At 41.9% G+C, this 8,707-nt stretch overlaps 1 protein-coding gene across 3 annotated transcripts in view; it reads right to left on the reverse strand.

The window, feature by feature from the left end:
• Nucleotides 1-4,996, reverse strand: part of FAM126A (family with sequence similarity 126 member A) — a 75,814-nt gene extending 70,818 nt beyond the window's left edge. For all 3 annotated transcript variants that reach the window (XM_003252648.4, XM_030822215.1, XM_030822214.1), the window contains exon 1: nt 4,726-4,996. The gene's annotated coding sequence lies outside the window, so the exon portion shown is untranslated. The remainder of the gene's footprint in view (nt 1-4,725) is intronic.
• Between the last annotated feature and the right edge of the window lie 3,711 nt (nt 4,997-8,707).

The raw sequence follows: 8,707 nt of genomic DNA on the forward strand, positions 1-8,707 counted from the left end.
CAAAGGACACTAATAGGTATTTCACAAAAGAAATAAGTATCTCTGGGTGGAGACATTATAAGTGTTATTTACCATTTATGCTTTCCTGAATTTTTCAAATTTCCTACAATGATTATTATATTAGTAACTAAGAAAATATAGAATGTTTACAATATGGCTGTGACAACAATAATAATAACCAAAATCATGCTAACATTGATATTTCTACTCTTTTAGGCTGCACCAAAATTAGGGATGCCTTTCCTTTCTAGAAAAGAATCATACTTTAATTCTTTAATCACAATGAAAGAAATTTTCAGAACTCTAGAAGACAATCAGCCAAAACTTTTCACTTCCTCTTTATTTATGACCAAGTTACAACGCCAAATAATATTTGGATAAGCTATTCTGTTTTCAGCCCCTATGAAAGCTAAGAGTCAAGGCTGAGGAACAAGCCCTGGACTTCAGAACCAGCAGGACTCAGATTTTACCTATATCTAAATCCTGAGCCAGAAATTTTAAAAAGAAAAAAAAAAAAGTGGTGAGGTGAGGATAGGTATTACCTTCCCTCAAGATAGAAAATGTGGGCCTTTGAGAACTTCTAGTCACAACTCTTCTCTGTCTCATTTAGGAGACAGAGGAATGATTTTATCCTCCAGTGTATTTAAAAGGTATATATCCAAAGGGCAAGCAAACAAGATTTCTTCTGAGCAAATATACTTTAAATAGGAGATTTTCAAGTGTTAAATGTTCTTTTTCCTTAGTGCAGATATGCAGCCTAACTCTGAGAAGACCAAAAAGACTCTGGCAGGACTTGGCTCTCAACAATAAGCAATAGTCAAACTGCTAATTCCATCTGCTCCCCTCCAAAAAATGACAAAGCGTTACATGATGATGCCAGGGATCTCGGGCTCCATTTAAGGAATTGTTCTGAGGGGTATCCATTTTCACAATATTAAGATGCTCTCTAATTTTTTTAAGTACTTCAGAAGTACTTCAGGGAACCAATTTGGATACTATATGCCAACTTTGGTGACGATAACAAAGAAATATACTGTCTTTAACATTATATTCTTAGAGATGTCACTTCCAGAAATGTCTTCCTTTCATACTAGTCAAAGTTCTGAATTCCATTCACTTCTATCTCCTTAGGGTCTTAGTTCCAATAATTATCTCACCTTTCCTGAATTGCTTAAGAATCTCTTCCTACTTGTCTCTACTCACTCTTTCCTTATGCGTGTAAACAAACAAACATAACATTCCCTCAAACAATATCACTCTGCAATGGTTTTCAACCATGGCTGCACACTGGAATTACTTAAGGAACTACAAAAAAGTATCAATGCAAGTAATCAATAATGACACAAAGTAGACAGTGGTTTCCTGGGGATAAGAGGAAAAGATTATAAAGGCACATAGGAAACTTTTGGAGGTGAATATTATTTTGATTATGGTGATGGTTTTGCAAGTATAAACATATGTCAAATATCAAATTGTACACTTTAAATATATGTAGTATATGTCAATTATACTTCAATAGAAAAGCTGTTGAAATAAATATTGATATCTGGGTTCAACATCCCCCCACACCAAATTGGTATAGGGATTCCCTCTGGAAAACAAAATTCTTTAAAGCTCCTGAGATTATTGTAAATTATTATTACATTATTGTAAATGCACGGTCAAGATTGAGAACCACTACTCAATAAAAGCTATAGCTATCATTTTCTCCCTTCTTTATTTCAGTTCTCTTGAAAAGTCTCACTTAAGCATGTCTACTTTATCACACCCATTCTTTCTCAATCTTCTGAAGCCTGGTTTCTGAACCACCACTCAGTTAAAACTGTTCTTGTTAAAGTTACCTATGGACTCCTGACAAATTCAGTCGTCACTGGGGCCCTCTCCTAACTTGACACCTCCTTACAGCATTCAAAATTGTTAACCTGTTCCTCCTCCATTGGAAAATCTCCCCACCCTTGGCATCTTTCCTGATGGTCCTCCTACCTTGCTAGCTACTATTCCTCTAACTTTCAGGCTATTCTTCTCCCTACTTCTGCTATTTATGAGAGTCTGTTCTCTAGCTGCCACTTTCATCAGGCTAAAGGCTTTCCCTGAGTCATTTCATCACAATCAAATCAATATAGCTTCAATTCAACCCCCAATCATCTCTCTAATCCTGATTTTCACATCCATAGAAACAAACCTCTGTCTATATCGTCACCTGAAGTTCCACTGCTTCCTCAAATTCAAAATAGCCAAAACAGAATTTATCGTCCTCCTTCCATTTTTGTGTTCCTCATTTCCAATCAACAGAACCCCAAGTCAAACCTTCAGAGTCCTGAGTCCTCCTTTCTTCTCATAGGTGATTAGGACCTGTTAGTTTTTCCCTCACTCTGCCACAGTAAAGGTCTAAAATACAAATCCAATAAATGGCTTCTCATCTAGAACGTTCAATCCAATCCCTTTAGCTAAGGATACCATTCCCTGATCTGGCCCTCTACCACCCTCACTATCTTCATCTGGCACCATTTCCCTACTAACCCCTGCATTCAAGCCATATCAATGTCAATGTTATTGACTTTGTCAACTGCCAATGTCAATGGACACTGACTTGTCATTGTCAATGACTTATCTAAATTGCCACAGTTTCTCAGGCCTCCTTGGGAAGTTACTTACCTCCTGCACTTGGCAAAATTATATCATCCTTCACAACTTGGCTGTGTGCTCCCAACTCCACCTACACTCAAGGGAAGTTAACTATCTCCTACTCTAAACTCTCCTACTACACTAGGCATATCTCTATTCCCACTGACTACATAGTATTATAATTGTTAATTTACTGTAATGTTACTAACATCTTGTACATTAGATAGTAAATTCCTTGAAGACAAGGGCATGACATTCATTTCTGTATCCCTAGTACCTACTCACCCTGGAAGGGAGAAAAAATAAATTTACGTTTGACATAATTTCAATTAGTTATAAAATATAAACGATACCACAAAATAGGTCTTGAATACTAAGATTTCTTAAAATTTCTTAAGATCCATTATAAAATAAATATTAGGCAACAGGATGCTGAATAAAACAGTACATATATTTAAACTCATTGTCAAAAAGACACCAGTCTAAAAAATACAACCCAGAGCAAATTTCATAAAACAGAAATACAACAAAGAAAGGAAGTAGACAAGGATAAACGCTGACCCAGCTAATGCGTTATCGGGTGTCTGTATCCAGGTACTGCTAATGCCGATGACTAAGAAGGTTTCTAATCCTTCTAATCCCTCATGGTAATTTCAATAAATCGAATAAGGATAAACGAGCCAAATCCAGAATTTGTTTCCTAAATATGTGATGCTTTTCCCCCTTGCCACTTGGTTTGATTGAACTGATTTGAATAGCTGACTTTGAAGCTACTATTGGCCAAGCAGATCTTAAATGTTTTTCCTTCCTTGCCTTTGCCTGCACTTCAGAAATATGGTGGTTTAGACTACTATTCATCCTGTAAACCTTAAAATGTATTCACCTAAAGAAAAAAAATACTTAGAAATGTCGGGGGAGGTGGGGTGCCTGTGGATGTTAGCAGTAGAATGTTCTCATGGAAAACAAGCCTCCCAGTCTTTCTGACTTTACGCTAATAAGATTTGAAAGCTGAAAACCTCAAACTGTAAAGTGTTACATGAACCAAAGAGGTGGCCCACCTGCTCCAAAAACTACTGTGTGATCCAAGGATAAATAATTTGCAAAAGGTCAGCTTGGCTCTACTGCCTGTAGTGCAGTCTCTGAGATAAGGAGTAGCTGCCGGTGGAACAAATTCCCCCTACCTGAAGAGCGCCGTGGCTGCCAGGCTTGTGATCGTGTATTTCTCAGAGAACAGATTCTGTGCAGTACTAAACCACTTAGGCAAAATTAAAATCTTTCAGGAATGTCTAAACTCACAAAGCACACATGTGCAAGCTGACGGGCGGACGGCAAATTTCGCTGAAGCGTACAAACTTGGGGGTGTTTTAATGCAACCATTTTCAGCCAAACCCCCGAGGATTCCCGAGTATGTTAAAATGAGCCTCAGGGGAGGAATAACTCATAGAAAGAAGGGGCAAGAGCTCAAGAAGAGATCTTCAGCGTAATAACCAAGGAAGGAAGCGTGGCTGCTGTCTGAACCTCTCCGCCCTGCAGGGGACCAAAGAACGACTCAGGCCAACGCTGCTCTCCAAGGGGCGGGGGCGGGGGGTCGACAGTGACCATTGTGGCCACCAGACCGGACAGACAGTGGCGGCCTCGCCGGAGTAGAGGGCGCGGGAGGGAGAGGAGGCAGAGGCCGGAGCATCCGTCGCGGCAGGGAGGGGACGGGGGACTCCCGCCCCAGGCCCACCCGGCAGAGAGGCGGCCGGTGGGGCCAGGCGGCGGCACCCGGGTCACGGCAGGAGGATGTACTGCTCCTCGCCGGGAAGGAAAGACCCGAGTCGCGCGCACAAAGCTGCCGCCCTCCAGGCAGCGGGCAGGCTGCGCCCAACTTCGGGGCGAGCAGCCCCCGGCCGCAGCCCACCCGCCCGCCAGACGCCCCTCGCGCCCACCCGTGGCGCCTCGCGCGGGAGCCGTTACCCCCAGTGGAGCCGCAGCCCCGGGGACAAAGTCCCGGTCCTGTCCTCGCCGCCGCCTCGCCCCGGCTCCTCCCTGACAAAAAAAAGTTATCGGTTGCCGGACGCCCTGGGGGCCCGGCGTGGGTCTCTCGGCTGGACTCACCAGAGCGGCTATCGGAGCTCCACCTGCAGGACCTCGACTCGTGAGACTCTCAGCGACAGCGACGGCGGCTGCTCTGCTTCCTCCCGAGTGGCAGCACCACCTGCTCCCCTTCTTCCTAGCAGAACGGGTCCCGGCGAGCCATCTTCCCCCTCCTCTCACTGACTGACAACCCAGCCAGGAGAGCCGCCACTGCCGCCAGCCTCTCTGACAGGCACGACCAGGGACCCGTCCTCAAGCAGCCAACCACCACCGCCCCACTCCAGTTCAGTCTATCGCCGTCGTCCGGGGCGGGATCAGAACAACTTCTCCACCAATGAGAATCTTCTTCTGCTGGGCCTGGGGCGGAGCCATGAGGCGACTTGAGTGGGTGTGGTCTGAGCAATGGGCGTGATCCGGGCGTCCGAGGGAAGATGATTGACTTGTAAGGTTTGCGGTTGCCGCTAGGCGATGACAATCAGCGAAGGTCTCTTAGATTCTGAGCCGTTAGGGCTTATGGCCTTCTCAGAAAAAAATAAGCCTTACCGGGTGATGTGAAGTCTATCAATTTGTTTCTTTTTTGTGAGAAAAGAGAAAAAAATTGATAATTTACTAATCAGTAGGATTTACTTCCCTGTAATTAAATTCACAAAAATTTATCAAAATCTTATCAAATCCCGAGAGGAAAAAAAAATTACGTTTCTGCAAAATGGAAATACAAACTTCCCCCTCACCACATCATTGCTTTTGGGCTTAGCCTGGAAAAAATCAAATACGATGCCTCAGTTTTCTTTCCATGGGGGTTGTTTTTATTTTTTCCATCATTCCTCCCTACTTTTTCTCTGAACATATACTAAATATTTTGTATAACAACTGGAACTTGAGAACACCTGAAGCTGCTCCTGCAGACAATCCTGCTGTTTTTGACCTTGTAAACCCCTCCTACCACATCCTTCTCAAGTCTGGTCAGGATTAATTAGAAGAAAAACTGGCCTCCACCCTAGAAGACAGGAAGTTCATTTTAGCTTTACACTAGAAACGGGCAGGATTTCTCCAGAAACACTAAGTGAACTTTTCAAACATGCTGAACTCATAAATAACAAGCACATAAATAAGAAGATATATTACCTGATATCAAAAGGGTATCAAGCAAACAATTTCAGGTAATTATTAGGGCAGATTGCTAAAACAGATAGGATCCCCCCTCCAAAGGGAGGATCAGATTAATGAGTAAATAATAACAAACTACAGTGATAAGGACAATAGAGATTGGTTCAATGAGCAATGGAAACAGAGGACAAGAAATGACTCTTTAGGAAAGTCAGTGAACTCCACAAGGAAGGTGATGTTTGAGTTGGATCTTAAAAGGTAAATAGGAGTTTGCCAGAGAAGAAAGTCAAAGGGTATTTCAGAAAGGGAGAACACCATGTTCAAAGGCATGGAGCTGTGAAAGGGCACAGAGCCATTGTGGAACATTGAGAAGATAGATGGGGTTAAATGATGAGGAACAACCAAAAATTGGGCTGGAGCAAAAGGTTGAGGTAAGATTGTAAAAGACCTCACAAGCTACACTAAGATATTCAGAAAAGCACTGTCCAGCAGAGCTTTCTGCCCTGGTGAAAATGTTCTATATTTGTGTTGTCCAAAATAGTAGCCATTAGCCACATGTGGCTATCAAATACTTGAAATATGGTGTGACTGAAGGGCTCAATGTATTTATTTACAGTGCTTAAGTGATCCTCCCACCTCAGCCTCCCAAAGTGCTGGGATTACAGGTGTGAACCACCATGTCTGGCATTAATTTTTAATTTTAACTTTAACAACTCCCATATTGGATAGCTCAGGTTTAGATTTTCTTCTAAAGGCAATGAGGGACCAACAACAGCTTTTAATCATGTGGACAATGCAATCAGGTTTCCTTTAAATGGTGAGAATCAAAAAAAAAAACAAAACAAAACAAAACAAAACAAAAAAAAACAGGGTAGAGAGGAAACTCTTAACAGATCAGACTGACTTAATTTTAGGCCCCCTTGGCCAGAGCCTGCTCAGGACAAGTGTTTACTCAAAGAAATAGGGACAGGAAGATCCAGGCAGCATGTTATTCATCTTAGAGAACACAAGCAGTCAAAACTTGAGACATTGAATTCTGCCATCAAGTCCCATTGAGTAGGAGAGTGAGGGACCAAGGAAGGAAAGAAACCCAGTCAGCCAGATCATAAGATAGAGAGAAACAAGAGTGGGCAAAAGAGTGCACACCTGCGTGCGCGCACACACACACACACACACACACCATCAGTTTTACTGGTCATTGGCCATGTGTGCCAGTAATGTGTTGACCTGATTTGAAGAGCCAAAGTTACTGGTGGCAGGAAGCCCAGCCAAGACCAGGACAAGATTCCAGGAGAGAATCTCAAACCAAACCTGTGGAAGTCAGGATGGAAGGGAGAGGTAAATATTATTGACTTCCTGTACTATACAAGGCACGTGGCTTGTCAAGGATATAGATGAATGCTAGAAGCTTGCTTATAGTATAGGTAGCTGGATAACAAACAGATGAAAGATTAAGCAAAGATTAATTATTTAATGCAGCAGTGGAGATAAGTGACATAAGGCAGTACATAATTGATTCATTGTTCAAATGATTTTCTAGGCAATAACCGCTGTGTTTTCAGAGGAGGATGCAAGCATTGCAGTCAAGGGCAGTCAGGGAAGGCTTCATGAAAAACGCAAAATGGGCTGGGTCTAGAAAAATGGGGAGGAATTTGAACCAGATAAAATGGTGAGAAAGTAACTCCTAGAATGCCTGCAGAAATAACACAAGAGGGGAAGCACAAGCAATGTTCAGAGGGCATGGGAGGCAACTTGGGTCAGCCAAGCCTGGCAAGCTAGGTTGCAGATAGATAATAGAATACCTTGAAGGCAAGCTCAGTTGTTCAGATTTTCTCGTTTTGCCTTGTGGCTTCCTGTTTGCTCATTAGAATCACTTAGGATGCCTTTCAAAATTATCAGTACTCAAACCACACCCCACATTAAATAAATCAAAAAATTGGTGTGTGAGGCTAGTCATTGGGTTTCTAAAAAAGCTTCCCAAGTGGTTCTAATATACACCCAAGGTTGACAAAAGGGAAATAATATAACATTTTACTAGTGCCAAATCAGGGCCGTGCATAGGATAGATTGAGTGGAGAGAAACTGAAGTTTGGCTATGTATATTTATATATAATTTGTTTCCTTCCTGCAAGAAGACAGGAAGCAGTTTACTGCCTGACTTCACTTCCCATTTTGCAGTGGTAAGGTAGTATAGAAGGCAATTTAAGTTGTCTTCCCTCTAAGTCAGAGTAAAACAAAAGCACAAATTTATGTTTCCAGTCTACTCTCCTTTCCATCACAATTTGTGCATACAAAAATAATTTCCAACAATAACAGTCTGCAGTTAAGTTTTACACATAACCATTTATATTTTAATCGCAAAGCACCAGAAAAAAATGCCTGAGAACATTCTGTTTCAAAAGGAAAATGCTTTTAACCTACTTTATAAAAGTCAACATATTCCAGATCTTTCCTGCTCATCTTTGCTAGTCTCTGATATCCACATGCATAATTCTAAACTATTAAAATGCATTTATCTTCTTGCAAATAACTGTATAAAAGTGCCAGTTGAACATTATAAACATAAACATTTTCCCTATGACATTAAATTTCAGGAACTTTAAGAAAAATTTAGTTCAAATATTTTTCTCTTTTTTTCTTTTTCTTTTTCTTTCTTTGTTTTGTTTTGTTTTTGAGACAGAGTCTCATTCTGTCACCCAGGCTGGAGTGCAGTGGCACCATCTTAGCTCACTGTAACCTCCACCTCCTGGGTTCAAGCGATTCTCGTGCCTCAGCCTCCTGACTTGCTGGGGCTACAGGCGTGTGCCACCATGCCTGGTTACTTTTTGTATTTTTTTGGTAGAAACACAGTTTCACCATGTTGGCCAGGCTGGTCTCAAACTTGGCCTCAAGTGAT

The sequence above is a fragment of the Nomascus leucogenys genome, chromosome 11, assembly GCF_006542625.1.
Source record: "Nomascus leucogenys isolate Asia chromosome 11, Asia_NLE_v1, whole genome shotgun sequence".
NCBI lineage: Eukaryota > Metazoa > Chordata > Mammalia > Primates > Hylobatidae > Nomascus > Nomascus leucogenys.